Source organism: Zalophus californianus, chromosome 1, assembly GCF_009762305.2.
Source record: "Zalophus californianus isolate mZalCal1 chromosome 1, mZalCal1.pri.v2, whole genome shotgun sequence".
NCBI classification, from domain to species: domain Eukaryota; kingdom Metazoa; phylum Chordata; class Mammalia; order Carnivora; family Otariidae; genus Zalophus; species Zalophus californianus.
The window spans coordinates 157,441,568-157,457,432 of NC_045595.1; the positions used below are offsets into that span (position 1 = coordinate 157,441,568).

At 38.2% G+C, this 15,865-nt stretch overlaps 1 protein-coding gene across 5 annotated transcripts in view; it reads left to right on the forward strand.

Annotated features, from left to right (window-relative positions):
- Positions 1–15,865, forward strand: part of USF3 (upstream transcription factor family member 3) — a 64,798-nt gene that overhangs the window by 10,731 nt on the left and 38,202 nt on the right. For 2 of the 5 annotated variants that reach the window (XM_027585448.2, XM_027585445.2), the window contains exon 2: positions 14,597–14,721. The gene's annotated coding sequence lies outside the window, so the exon portion shown is untranslated. Of the gene's footprint in view, positions 1–11,753; positions 11,844–14,596; positions 14,722–15,865 lie in introns of those variants that run through there. The other 3 variants (XM_027585449.2, XM_027585447.2, XM_027585446.2) reach the window with 2 other exon arrangements.

Genomic DNA, 15,865 nt, shown 5'->3' on the forward strand with positions numbered 1-15,865 from the left:
AAACTTTTTATCTCAACTCAGGTTGGAGAGGATGTAAGAGTTGAAATTACAAGGAAGCAAAAGTCAAGATAATAAAAAGCAAATCACAGTAAACGAAATATAAATGATTGACAACATGTGAAAGGGTATTCAGCCTCACTAGTCATCAAGGAGATGCAAGTTAAGCAATAGATACTGACTGCAGTCCTTTTTTCAGGATTGTTTTTAGTAGCAAAAATAAGAGGGGAAGAGGGAAAAAATGAGTATTGGTCAATGGGGAACAGCTAAATAAATTATGGCTTTGTGCTGCATAACACTATGTAGGTATTAGAAAGAATAAGGGAAATTGATATGTACTTACCTAGAAAGATGTCTGTATTTCTAAGTAAAAGAATGTTTCAGAGTGACATATATAGCATGATTCCATTTTTATAAAAAGTTTATGTGCATGTGATAATATGATAATACATATATATAGATAACTCTGAAGAAAGATCAAGAAAATTGATAATCAGATTGATTCCCAACTGGGAGAGAGTAAAATGGAATAGGTAGTAGTGGGGACTTTAATTTTTCTCCCCACAAAAAGGGAGTTAGGGGTAATACTTACTTTTTTTTCCAGTATAATATTTAAAAAAATAATTTAGAATTTAGCTGAAACTACATACTATTTAGAAATTAATGACTATTGAAAATATTGCATATTAAAATCTATAGGCTATTGACAAAATTCTACCTTGAGCAAATATTGTAGTCTTAAATACATTTATTAGAAAGACTGAAAAGTTAATTCATACTGTAGAAGAGAAAATGCATACATGTGGCAAAAGGTTAAAATTCTATATGAGAATATACAGTAAGTCTTTCTTGTGCCCTTTCCCTCAGTCCCATCTTCAGAGGTGATCCTTCCAGAGAAATTCTGTGCAGTTGTTAACATATACATATATATTCTCCCCATCCCAAAGGATAGGTATTATGTATAAGTTTTTAAATTAAGAAATATATACATATATACATACATATGTATATGTGTGTGTGTATACACTATGTATATTTATATATATTATATATAAAATGTAGTTTGCTAGGACTGCCATAAAATACCACAGACTGGGTGGCTTAAACAAGAAATATTTATGTTCTTATAGCTCTGGAGGCTAGAGGTCCAAGATCAAGGTGTCAGCAGGTTTGGTTTCTTCTGAGGCCTCTCATCTTGGCTTGTAGATGGTTGCCTTCTTTGCAGTATCCTCACTTGGTAGTTCCCATGTCTCATGTCTGTGGTTTGTGTTTTAATCTCCTTTTCTTTCTTTCTTTTTTTTAAGATTTTATTTATTTGAGAGAGAGTGTGAGAGAGCACGGGTAGGGGCAGAGGGAGAGGGAGAAGCAGACTTCCCGCTGAGCAGGGAGCCTGACATGGGGCTTGATCCCAGGACCCTGGAATCATGACCTGGGCTGAAAGCAGATGCTCAGCTGAGCCACCCAGGGGCCCCTTAATTTCCTTTTCTTGATACCAGTCATACTAGATTAGGGCCCACCCTAATGACCCATTTTAACTTTATTACCTCTTTAAATACCCTATCTCCAAATAAAGTCACATTCCAGATACTGGGGTTTAGGACTTAAACATATGAATTTGGGGGAGACACAGTACAGCCCATTTTTAATTATATATATATATATGCACACACACATATATATTATACCTATATACGTACATTCATATTATACATATATGTATACACATATACATATATTTAGATTGAATATTTAGATATTATGATTCAGTCTATTTTAGTCTGAACCATCCAAAATTGTAGTTTCTAGAGGCAGAAAAGGTCAAATATGGGCAATTTTCAGATGATTCAAAATAATACTGTGACATTTAATCATTCATTTTTTTCAAGATTTATTATTATTATTTTTAAAGATTTTATTTATTTGAGAGAGAGAGCATGAGAAGGGGGAACAGGCAGAGGGAGAGGGAGAAGCAGACTCCCTGCTGAGCAGGGAGCCCAGTGCAGGGCTCCATCCCAGACCCCTGGAATCATGACCCGAGCCAAAGGCAGTCGCTTAACCGACTGAGCCACCCAGGTGCCCCAATTTATTATTATTTTTAAAAAGGTTTTATGTATTTATTTGAGAGAAAGAGCGTGTGGTGGGGGAGGGGCAAGAAGAGAAATCTCAAGCAGACTCTTTGCGGAGCACAGAGCCCCAGCGCAGGGGCTCAATCACATGACCCTGAGATCATGACCTGAGCTGAAACCAAGAGTTGGATGCTCAATCAACTGAGCCACCCAGGCATCCCTATTTATTTATTTTGGCGGGGAAGGGGCAGAGGGCGAGAGAGACTGTGAGTCCCAAAGAGACTCCCTGCTGAGCATGGAGCCCAACACAGGGCTTGATCTCAAAACCCTGACATTACGATCTGAGCAAAACCAAGAGTCAGCAGCCTAACTGACTAGGTCATCTAAGTGCCCCAATCATTCTCCTTAAAAAAAAAAAAAAATCATGTTTTTGATGAGCCTTTGGAGTGTTTCCTTGTCCTTTGCTACTTGAAATAGTTTTATAAAGAATATCCTTGAATAGATGTCCGTTTGCACATACATGAATATGACTTGGATGGTAAATTTCCAGTTGTTGCATCAGAGAGGTACCAGACATGGGTCCACAGTATGTTATGAGGAGCTGGTGTGGGCACTCTGCCACAGGCCTTCCATCAGGGGCAGGGCTACCTCAGCAGGAAGAGACTGGAGCCTTTTTTAAAAAATGTTATTTCTTTATTTGAGAGAGAATGAGAGAGAGAGAACATGAGAGGGGGGAGGGTCAGAGGGAGAAGCAGACTCCCTACTGAGCAGGGAGCCCTATGCGGGACTCCAGGATCATGACCTGAGCCGAAGGCAGTCGCTTAACCAACTGAGCCACCCAGGCGCCCAAGAAGAGACTGGAGCCTTAAGGACAGAGGCAGAAGTTGGCGATGAGGGAGAGAATGTAAGAGACAGTAGGGGGAGAGGCATTACCTGCATCAAAAGAACCATACTGAGATATTCTCAGTGACTGTGACTAAAAATGACTAGAGGATTTTCTTTAAAAGATTTTATTTATTTATTTGACAGAGAGAGACACAGCGAGAGAGGGAACACAAGTAGGGGGAGTGGGAGAGGGAGAAGCAGTCTTCCCGCCGAGCGGGGAGCCCGATGCGGGGCTTGATCCCAGGACCCTGGGATCATGACCTGAGCCGAAGGCAGATGCTTAACGATTGAGCCACCCAGGCGCCCCTAGAGGATTTTTGTTGTAAAATTGTGATCAGTAAAGTCATGGGATCCACCCTAAATTTTATCCAAGGAGCAGGCTCACCCCACAGAGATTTGAACTGGCAATGGAAGGTATTTTATAGTACTTGCATTTTATGTGTCCTGTCCTTTCAGTGTTACAGTTACTAATATGTACATAAGTAATTGCTTGGACTTATATAGGGAAAAATGTCTGGAATTGATATCACCAGACTGTTAAAAGCAGAGGGGCATTGGTACTTCATATACATCTGTGCTGTTTAAAATTTTTACAGAGAGCAAGGATTCCTTTTGCAATCGAATTTTTTAAAGATTTATTTATTTCTTTAGAAGTGGGGGAGGGGCTGAGGGAGAGGGAGGGAAAGAATCTCAAGCCGACTTCCCCGCTGAGTGTGGAGATTGACATGGGGCTCTATCCCACAACCCCGAGATCATGACCTGAGCCAGAATCAAGAATTGGATGCTCCACTGACTGAGCCACCCAGGCGCCCTGAATTTTTAAAAATTTAATGCATGGAATTTAGTTATAATTTTTTAGCTAGGAGTGTGTGTAGTTTGTATGGACAAGAACAAGAAAAGGGTCTGACAAATTCCAAACTTTACAGTGGATATTCCTGGAAAGCATGATTGTAGAGCTGAGTAACTTTTCCATTTAACTTTATATATTTCTGTACTCTTTGAAAATAAGTTTTATATAGATTGGTTACTTGTATAGTTTGTAAATAAACATTTAAAACCTTTGGCTTATTTCTTGTTCTTGAGGTACAGTTTGACTCAACTTCACAGTGAAAGCTCCGTGGCAGGACTTCATTAATTTCCTTTTCTTATATATGTTGTAGTATCTCCGGGTTGGCATTTAGGAACCACCCTGACTGATAGCATCAAGCATGATGGTGATGTGATTGACAGGAAGGAGTCAACAGATGTTAAAGGATGTAAGATTTCCGTAATGGCAAAAGAAGTTAGAACTTCTGATAGCAGTAACACAAAGCAGAAGACAACATAGCACGCTCATAAGTAAGTCCCCAAGTGCCCACCAAGATGGAAAGCAGCTGCTGAAACCAAACACATAGAGGAAGGATTCTTGGGGCTATGAAAAGCACCCTGGTGCTATCCCTGAACTATATAATACAGATGTGCCAGACTTCATGATTTAATGAGTTGGACCAGGTAGAAGGACATTCCAGGTAGAGGATTGTTAACCTAAAATATGCTGAAGATGATAAATGCAAGTAATAACCCTTATAGCAAAATACAGAGAGCAAAGATGCCTAAAACATTAAATAAGGTGATAGAAATTAGAGCATATGCATCCATGATGTCAAACATAAAAGCTATAATCATGATTTTGTATATTTAATGACATAGAAATGCTCACCTTAAGTAAAATGCAGAATACAAAATTGCTTATGGTCTAACATTTGTAAAAAATCAGGCGTATGCGGAAAAAAAATCCTAAGAAATCTGTAAGAATGTCAACAGTGATTCTTGTGGATTCTGGTCAAGTGATGTGATTGAGAGTAGTTTCATTTTTTTATGTCTGGCTTTGTTTTCTATGTATATATTATTTATAAGGGAAAACTGTTAAAAACTGTTAAATAAACAGTTATGGAGTATAAAATTGCATTTATTATAATTATACTAGGGATATAAATGGCTATGACCCAGACCAGGGATTTAAGCTTAGTTACCATTTCTGTGGATCATATTCTATCTAGTTCCGTGGGTTAAGTCCTTTTGATTGGAGAAAGTTAGGGATTTACTGGAGATCTCAGATAAAGAAATAGAACACATTTAAAAACTGCCTATGTAGCCATTCCATAAAACGTTTTAAATAATTGTAAAATATTTAGGAATACGTTAAGTAGCAGCAAAATTGAATTAAGTATAGGGTTGAAAAGATTTTCCACAAACCATAGACAAATTATGTTTAAGCAGTGTGCCATAAAATGTTTTCAACTAAAACATTTTATTTTTATTTATTTTTAAAAAGATTTTATTTATTTATTTATTAGTCAGAGAGAGAGACACACAGAGTGCGCATGAGCAGGGGGAGCGGCAGGCAGAGAGAGAGGGGGAAGCAGGCTTCCCGCGGAGCAGGGAGCCTGATGATGTGGGGCTTGATTCCAGGACCCCGGGATCATGACCTGAGCCGAAGGCACACGCTTAACCGACTGAGCCACCCAGGCATCCCTCAACTAGGACATTTTAATTCTAATTTGAAAATTTGATTGATAAGTTAGGTTTTTCTCTTCATTGTATCTAAAGACACAATTTAAATTAATCTTTACCACTAATTTGCTTCTTGGTGGAAAGAAAACACAATTTACCCCTGAACAGTTAGACCTGGTTTTTAAAAAAAATAAATGCTAGTACTTATTTTTGGTAGCTTCACATTTTCTCTGTATTAGGAAAATTGGGGATGATTAGTAACCAGAAAGAATTTTATGCTGAAAACAAACAGATATGTAAACTGATGAAAAAGATGAATGGGTAGAGAATTTCAAATTACCCAAAGAGACTTCCATCAAAAGTTTTCTTTTTTAAAAAATTTTTATTTATTTATTTATTATTATTTTGAAAGATTTTATTTATTTATTTGACAGAGAGAGACACAGCGAGAGAGGGAACACAGCGGGGGCAGTGGGAGAGGGAGAAGCAGGCTTCCCACTGAGCAAGGAGCCCCATGCAGGGCTCAATGCCAGGACCCCGGGATCATTCCCTGAGCCGAAGGCAGACGCCTAACGACTGAGCCACCCAGGCACCCCTCTTTTTTTTTTTTTTTTTAAACAGGGTGATTGAGGTACAATTCATATACCATAAAGTTTAAAGTGAAATTCAGTGGTTTTTAAGTATTTGCAGAGTTGTGCAACCATCACCATAATCTAATTTTATAACATCTCATCATCTCTGAAAGAACAAACACCTCCCCCTACCGCCCATTAGCAGACATTCCTCATCTTCCTCAGCCCCTGGCAACCACTAATTTACTTTCAGTCTCTCTAAATTTTCATGTTCCAGAATTTAAAGATGGGAATCATACAACATGCAGTCCTCTGTGATTGGCCTCATTCACATTGCATAATGTTTTCAAAGTTCATCCATGCTGTATCAGTACTTCATTCCTTTTTATTGCTGAGTTATATTCTGTTGTGTGAATATACTACAGTTTATTTATCCCTTCATCAGTTGATATACATTTGGGTTGTTTCCCTTTTTGGATATCATGAATATTTCTGCTATGAACATTCACTTATAAGTTTTTGTGTGTGAACCATTGTTTTCAGTTATCTTGGGTATATCTAGGAGTAGAAATGCTTGGTCCTATGGTAACTTTATGTGTAACATTTTGAGCAACTGCCAAATTGTTCCATCGTGGTGGTATCATTTTTTAATCCCACCAGCTATATATGAGAACTCCAATTTCTCCACATCCTCACCAAACTTGTTATTGACTGTCTTTTTTATTTTAGCCATCCTAGCAGATATGAGGTCATATCTCACATGGTTTGTTTACTTATTTATTTAAAATATTTTATTTATTTGACAGAGAGAGAGAGTACAAACAGGGGGAGTGGTAGAGGGAGGGGAGAAGCAGCCTCCCTGCAGAGCAGGGAGCCTGATGCGGGACTCGATCCCAGGACCCTGGGATCAGGGCCTCAGCCAAAGGCAGACGCTTAACCAACTGAGCCACCCAGGCACCCCATTTTTTCACTTTCTTGATGGTGTCCTCTGAGCACAAACATTTTTAATTTTGAAATCGAATGTATTTTTCTTTTGTCACTTGTGCTTTTGGTTTCATATCTAAGAGTTTTAAAGTGTTAGCTATTATGTTGAGCTATGATACAATTCTTTCTGAGTTAATTTCTGTATGTGTTATGAGATAGGGGTCAACTTCATTCTCTTGCATGTGAATATCCCATTGCCCCAGCTTCATTTGTTGGAAAGGCTATTCTTTCCCCCATTGAACGGTTTTGGCATCCTTGTTGAAAACCAGTTGGCTACAAATGTAAAGGTTTATTTCTGGGCTCTTAGTTTGAGTCCATCGATCTGTGTGTTTTTCTTTATGCCAGTACCACACTATCTTGGTTACTGTAGCTTTGTGGTAATTTTTAAAATTGTGAGCCCTCTTTTTTCTTTTCAGTCTTTGTAGAATTCTACTTCAAACATTTAACAGATTATTTGAATATTTTGTTGCAGATTATTTGAATATTTTGTTGTATGAGAAAACTATAAATCAAGTTGCTTTTTATTTGCATATGACTTCTGATTGATGTTTTTGTTTTCTCTTGAGCAGGGGCCTTATGAGAAAATAAGTTTTCTGGGCTAGATATTACCACCTACACATGTCTAAAACAATTAAGATATAAATTGAAACAGAAGGAATATAATAGTTGAAGATGTGGTTTTGCTAAAAATGTACTGTACTGTGTTCGTTCTTTCTTTTTTTTGGTTTGTTTTGCTGCAAGGGGTGGGGGAGGTAGAGAAGCACTCTGAAAATAGTTAAGGACTTGGGCTCTGGCGTCAGATAGTATTAAGTTAGAAGAATCTTGCCTCACCGCTTATTAACTGTGTGACTGTGCACAAATTACTAATTATTTTAATGCTACTTTATGAATAGTGAATATTAGATGTGGCTATGTGTATAAAATAGTTATATAATATATACAAATAGTTACATAATTACTTGTCTCAAAATAATTTTTAAAAAGTGTTTGCCAACAGAGCATTGATTAAATCTGGAGATGTCAAATATTTTGTATTTGTAGCACAATTTTTTGCTTTCCCCTTCATTTTTTATTTATATTTTTTATTAAGATGTAATCCATATGTCACAAAACTCACCCTTCTAAAGTGTATAATTCAGTGCTTTTAAGCTTATTTACAAAGTTGTGTGATCATCTCCACAATCTAATTCAAGAACATCATCCCCAAGAGAAACTCATATCCATTAGCCATCACACTTCATTCCCTCTCCCCACTCCTGGCAACCACTAATCTACTTTCTGTCTCTATGGATTTGCTTCTGGACATTTCATATAAGTGGAATTATATCCAATATGTGACCTTTTGTATCAGGCTTCTTTCAGTTAACATAATGTTTTCAAGTGTTACCCATGCTATAGCAGGTATTAGTACTTCATATATTTGTATTGCTGAATAATATTCCCTTGTGTGGAGAAGCCCATTTTACTTACCCATTCGTCATTCACATGGACATTTGGCTTGTTTTGACTCACTGGCTATTATGAGTATTGCTGCAACAAACATCCATGTACAGGTTTTTGTGTGAACATGTGTTTTTAGTTCTTTTGGGTATATACTTAGGTGGCATTGCTGGATCATAGAGTGACTCTGTGTTTTAACTCTTTGAGGAACTGCCAAACTTGTTTTCCAAAGGGACTGTACCATTTTACATTCCTACCAGCAATGTGTGAGGTAATAGAACACTTTTGAATATAAACATATATTTTTTCCAGCTTTATTGAGGTATGATTGATGAATAAATATTATATATATTTAAGGTATACAATAAGATGTTTTGATATATATATATATATATATATATATACACACATTGTGAAATTATTACCACAGCCAAGCTAATCAACATATCCATCCACTCACATAGTTACTTTTTGTGGTAAGAACAAAAGAGTTTAAGATCTCTTTTAGCAAATTGTAGGTATACAATAAATTATTATTATTTTTAAAGATTTTATCTATTCATTTGAGAGAGTGAGAATGAGAGAGAGAGAGAGCACATGAGAGGGGGAGGGTCAGAGGGAGAAGCAGACTCCCCGCTGAGCAGGGAGCCCGATGGGGGGACTCGATCCCAGGACTCCAGGATCATGACCTGAGCCGAAGGCAGTCGCTTAACCAACTGAGCCACCCAGGCGCCCTACAGTAAATTATTATTAACTACAGTCATCATACTGTACATGAAGTCTCCAGAACTTACTCATCTTATAACTGAATGTCTGTACCCTTGATCAGCCTCCCCCATTTCCCGTCTCCTAGCCACTGGCAGCTACCATCCTACCCTCTATTATCATGAGTTCAACTTTTTTAGTTTCCACATGTAAGTGTGATTATGTAGTATTTGTCTTTCTGTATCTGGCTTATTTCACTTAACATAATGTTCTTCAGGTTGATTCATGTCACAAATATCAGGATTTCCTTCTTTTTTCAAAGGCTGAATAATATTCCATTACGTACATATATGTGTGTATAAAATATATACATGTGTATATGTATATATGTAAATATATATATTTCATTGTATATATACGTGTGTGTGTGTGTGTGTGTGTGTGTGTGTGTGTGACATTTTCTTTACCCATTCACCCATCGATCGGCACTTAGGTTGTTTCCATGTCTTGGCTGTTGTGAATAATGCTGCAGTGAACATGGGATTACAGATAGTATTTTCATTTCCTTTGGCTAAGTATCCAGAAGTGGGATTGTTGGATCATATGGTACTTCTGTCTTTAATTTTTGAGGCGCCTCCATACTGTTTTCCATAATGACTGTACCAATTTGCATTCTCATCTATTGTGTACAAGGATTCCCTTTTTTCCATATCTTTACCAACACTTGTTACCTTTTGCCTTTTTGGTAACAGCTATTCTAACAGGTATGAGGTGAGATCTCATTATGGTTTTGATTTGCATTTCCCTGATGATTGATGTTGAACACCTTTTTATGTACTTATTGGTCATTTGTTTGTCTTCCTTGGAAATATATATTCTTCTTTGAATATATATTTTTGAAAGAAATTTCAAGGGATTAAGTGGCAAGGGACCTCGAGAGAGCCTTTTGCAATGATGTTCCATATCTTCATCTTAGTCGTAGTTACATGGGTGTATTCACATATATAAATTCACTGAGCAGTGAACTTAAATTAATGACTTATTGTATGTAACTTACAGATCAATAAAAAAGAAAAAAAATCCTTACTTCATTGTACTTTTTTTCATTTTACTATAGACGAGGGTAACTGTTTCAGACCAGCACTGATCTGACAACCACTGATCTTGAGATAAAAGCTTACTAGATACAGAAAATTCCTTCACAGTCTAGTCCAAGTTTTCTTTCTCTCTGCACCTCCTGCACCTTCCCTTCCTCCCCTATTTTGTATATTCTTGGTGCAGTTCTCAGACTCACAAGACTTTTTTATGTATGTAGCATTTACCAATTTTTTTAATTCACTTTTTAAAACTTTTTATTTTAAAATAGTTATAGACTCAAACAAAGTTACAAAAATACCATGTACTCTGAATCCATGTACTACTGACGTACTTTCCCCTGGTAGTGACATATAGCTGTAGGACAATATCAAAAGTAGGAAGTTGACATTCATTAACCAATTTTTAAAATTCCCTGTGCTGCCCAATATGGTAACCACTAGCCACATGTAACTATTTAATTTTTTTTTAAAGATTTTATTTATTTATTTGACAGAGAGAGACACAGCGAGAGAGGGAACACAAGCAGGGGTAGTGGGAGAGGGAGAAGCAGGCTTTCCGCAGAGCAGGGAGCCTGATGTGGGGCTTGATCCCAGGACCCTGGGATCATGACCTGAGCCGAAGGCAGACGCTTAATGACTGAGCCACCCAAGAGCCCCGTAACTATTTAATTTAAATTACTTAAAATTTATAAAATTAAAAGTTAATTGCATGGTCTCACTAGCCACAGTTCAAGCATTTAATACCCACATGTGATGAACAGTGACCATATGGACAGCACAGATATAGAATATTTCCCCTGCACAAAGTTCTTTTAGATAGCCTTGATATAGACAGTGTTCTTCTTGAGGGAAGACTTGCCTTTTTCATCTTTATATCCGTAATTCCTAGGCAGTGTGGGCACTCAGTCCACACCTGAATGATTGGGTCTAGTCCTACCCTCTTGTTTTACATGTGAAGAAACTTGGGCCCTAAGTTGTGATAAATAAAATGATACCTAGCTTTTGAGTAGCACATCTAGAATGAGAGCTCATTTTCCTAGTTCCAGGTTCACTGTTCTTCCCATGTGGACTCATTGGTTTGTAAACTCATTGATTTGTATCAGTTTTAGAGGAACAGTATTAAAATAATGCACTTCTCAAACTTTACGGTGCAGAAAAATCAACTAGGAAGCTTGCTAGAACATCATATTTCTGGGCTTGTCCTTCCTAAGATTCCGATTCAGTAGTTCTGGGGTGAGGCATAGGAATCTATATTTTAAACATGCTTAGTCAGTACTGTGTGTTAGTAACAAAAGGATACTTCAGAAGAGAGAGCAAAAGAACAGAGAGCCTAGAAATGGAACTGCATTAATATGGACATTTGATTTTTAACAAAGGTACCAGTGAAGAGAGGAAATCTTTTCAACAAATGATGTTGGAACAACTATCCATATGGAAGAAAAAATGAACTTTAACCCCTACCTCCTGCCTTACATAATATGGATCATTGTTCTAAATGTGACAGTATCATAAACCTTGTAGAAGCAACTGTAGGAGAATATCTTGGGGATGAGTAAAGGTTTCTTGGACAGGCCATAAAAGGAATCATCATAAATTAAAAATTGGTAAGTTTTACGTCATCAAGAGCTTTTGCTTACCAAAAGACACAATTAAGAAAATGCATAGGTAGATCACATAATGGAAGAAAATATTTGCAAAATATATTTCAGACAGAGGACAGGTATCCAGAAGATACAAGAAGTCAGAATATATGAAGATTTTTCTTTTTTTTTTTTAAGATTTTATTTATTTGAGAGAGAGAGAGAGACAGTGACAGAGACAGCACAAGCAAAGGAGGAGAGGGAGAAACAGGCTCCTACCAAGCAGGGAGCCTGATGTGGGGCTCGATCCCAGGACTCTGGGATCATGACCTGAGCTGAAGGCAGACACTTAACTGACTGAGCCACCCAGGTGCCCCTATGAGGATTTTTCTATTAAGTCAATAATAAAAGGATAAACAGCCTAATTAAAAGACTGGCAAAAAGATAATGAGCAGACAAAATAAGATCTACAAATGGTTTTAATATGTACATAAAAAGTACTCTATTATCAGTCATCCAGGAAATGAAAATTAAACTATAATGAGATTCCACTGTATAACCCCTAGAATGGTTGAAATGAATAGGCAGACAAAACCCAATGTTGGAAGGATATGGAGCAACCAGAACTCTTACATTTTGGGTGAAGTGCAAAATAGTACTGTTATTCTGGAGAAAGTATGACAAATGTTCTCCTAGAAGTCTTGTTTGTGGATATACTTGTTTATTTCTCTCGGATAGATACTTAGCAGTATCTACCTAGCAGTAGAACTGCAGGGTGTATAATAAGCATTTCCACTCCTAGATATTTACTCAACAGAAAGAAAGACTATATCCATGAAAAATGTTACAGAAGAATGTTCATGGATAGCAGCTTTATTCATAGTAGCCAGAACACAGGAACAGGCCAGGTGTTTGTTCATCAACACCTGAGCTATAAACTCCCACACAGTTATACAGTGTACTCAGCAATAAAAAGGAATAAACTACTGGGTGAATTTCAGAAACATTATGCTGGGTGAAAGCTTGACACAACAGAGTTCTCAGTTAATGCATTATGAAGTTCAGTGGTGAAAAAAATGAGAACACTGGTTGCCTCTGTGGGAGTAGGGGAAGATATTGATTAGAAAAGGTCATGAGAACTTTCTCTGGTCATAATAATGATCTGTACCGTGATAGGGGTTGGGTCACACAGGTGTGTGCATTGGTCATAACTCACTGAATGTTACACTTAAGATTTGTGCATTTTACTATAATGTAAGTTTTACGGTGAGGGTCAAAAACAGTTTTAAAGTTATGATTTTGATGCCAGTGATCTCAAAACCATCAAAACCACACTTTGAGAACCATTGGATTTGACTTATTTCAGAAATAATTCTTTCTTACCATGAAAAATAGTAATTCATAGGTTACTAATGTAACATTGTGAAATTTTGCCTTAAAAATTCATGGCACTTTAAATATTTTAAAAGTTATATTTGTAAAAGTAACATTTCCTTATTAGCAGGTTAATGAATCAGTGGACAAGGATTTATGACAATATTATATAGTTTATTATTTTGATAGGTGTTCTTTTTTAATGTGAGGAATGCAATTTTAATATCAGGAGTGGCATATGGAAACAATTGTGCATTGATGTAATTGAATTGGTTAAAATGTGGTTTGAGATGGATATTTATAGTGACATTTGGTAAACTGGATGATATATCTCTTTCAGTTAAACCCCTGCCTCTCACCCCCACCCCCATGCAATGAATAGGTTTACTTATGTGATAAGGCTCTAGCATCATTTCCTTTAAGATTCTAAATGTTTAGAAGATTGGAACTTTTACTTCAAGTATCTTAATTGGAATATGAATCTGCAAACTTTCAAAAGTGCTCCAGAGGAACAACGGGAACTGTGACATTAATGACCAAATGCTGACTCATGGATACACGAGAAATCTGACCTTATGGGTTTATAGGTGAAATTATATGTTCAGCTGTCTTGCTGTATCCCAAATAATCTCTCCTACAATAGGCTATCAGTCAAATGCCTGAAATTCCACCAACTAAAGTTACCTGCTTGCCTTTCTAAATTTTCCTGATAAGAATCCCCTGGGGGCATCATTAAATTTCAGACTCCTCCCTTAAAGATTGGAATTCCTCCATCAGAGACTGATTCAGTGGGTCAGGGATGGGCGGACAATGTGTAGTTTTTAACTAGTACCTTGTTGAAAAAACAGATTCCTGGGCTCTACCTGGGCTTCTCCTTTGTCTGGGAAGAAGCCCCCAAGTCGACATGTTTTAGAGCATACACGATGCACAGGCCTGAAAGCTGTCTTCTAGTGTCACTGCCCTCGTGGGGGGGGGGGCACCCTTGAGTAAGTTCTCAGTCACTATCACAAGAGAGGAGAGGGAAGTAGGAGATTGAGGGAAGATAATTTTAGAATTGAGGGCAGATCTTGGTGTAGGTGGAGTAGGTGGAGGAAAGTAAGAACTTGAGGGACAGTGAACAGCATGTCAGAGACAAAGGAGAGAATCTCCTGGGAACCATCCAATGGCTGTAATCCTTGCTACCATTTTTTTTGGGGGGGTGGGCGTTGGGGACATGGGCAACCCATTGGAGAGTGACTTTTTAAAGCAACTACACTCATCAGCTTTCAAGTGGTAGGGAGAATTCAAGGTCATTCTGTATGCCACTAAAAATCTGCCTACATGCCAGAGGTTGCCAATTGTTTTACATGCTGCTAATGGAAACCTAGGAACTATAAACATTTATTGATTTTTCTCTTGTACAGTGAGAAGAAAACATAACTTATAGACCATCTTCTGGCAGAAGATGATAGATTTGGATCAGAAACGGGAGGCGTTGGAAGCCAGGCATCAAAAGTGAAGAAATTTTGCAAGCCCTTGGGTGAGAAAGGTGACAGGGATTTATTTATTGACTCACCTGTCCCACTTTGTCGTTATGTGGTTATCTCATTGTGAGTGTGTTGCTTTGAGGCTGATGTGTGCCATCCCCGATGTTAGGGAGAAGGTGGAGTCAGCTGCTGGAAATGGGTCTTGAGTGCACATTTCTCTGCAGGCTGCTTCGGCCAGTACTTCCTGTCATTACCTTGTCAGTATTCACTTCTGCTTACTTCCCTGGACCCTTCCTCCCCCTTTCCAGGGCTAGAGCCAAACCTGAAATACTGCCATTATTATTCATGGCTAACGTTGGTTGAATTCTTTTTGCTCCTAGGCACCGTGCTGCTGTGTTCCCGCTGCATTTTTCATTCCTTTCTCAAAATAACCCAGTGGTCTAGATGCTTTGATTATGATCCATTTTGTAGATGAAACATCTGAGATTCCAAGAGGCTATCTAGCTTGCCCAGGACCTCACGGCTAGGAAATGGCAGAACCAGATTTTAAACTCATGCTTTCCTTCCTTCTTTCCTTCCTTCCTTCCTTCTTTCCTTCCTTCCTTCCTTCCTTCCTTCCTTCCTTCCTTCCTTCCTTCCTTCCTTCCTTCCTTCCTTCCTTCCTTCCTTCCTTCCATTCTTCCTTCCTTCCTTCCATCCTTCCTTCCTTCCCTGTCTCCCTCCCTCGCTTCCCCCCTTCCCCCCTCCCCTCTCCTCCCCTCCCCTTAGAGCACATGGGAGCACCATACTGGGAGGCAGAGGGGCAGAGAGAGAGGGAGAGAGAGAATCCCAAGCAGGCCCCTCGCCTAGCACTGGGCCCATGTGGGCTTCATCTCACGATCCTGAGATCATGGCCTGAGCCAAAATCAAGAGTTGGACACTTAACCACCCAGGTGCCCCTAAACTCATGGCTTTCTGACTTCCGATTCTACACTCAGAAAATGGGAAACTGCACTTGTACCTCCTCCAGTGTACCAGAACAGGTATCCCAACTGGATAGCTGCTTTTGAAAGGCTGTCAGTCCCTGAGACTTAAAAAGCATTAAGGTTTTCATTAGGAAATTTTTGAAAATCAGAGAAGGGAAAGAAAGCATGCATAATATTGCTGGCCTTACATAACTATGACTAGTATCTTCATGTATTTGCTTTCAGGCTTTTTTTGGCATAT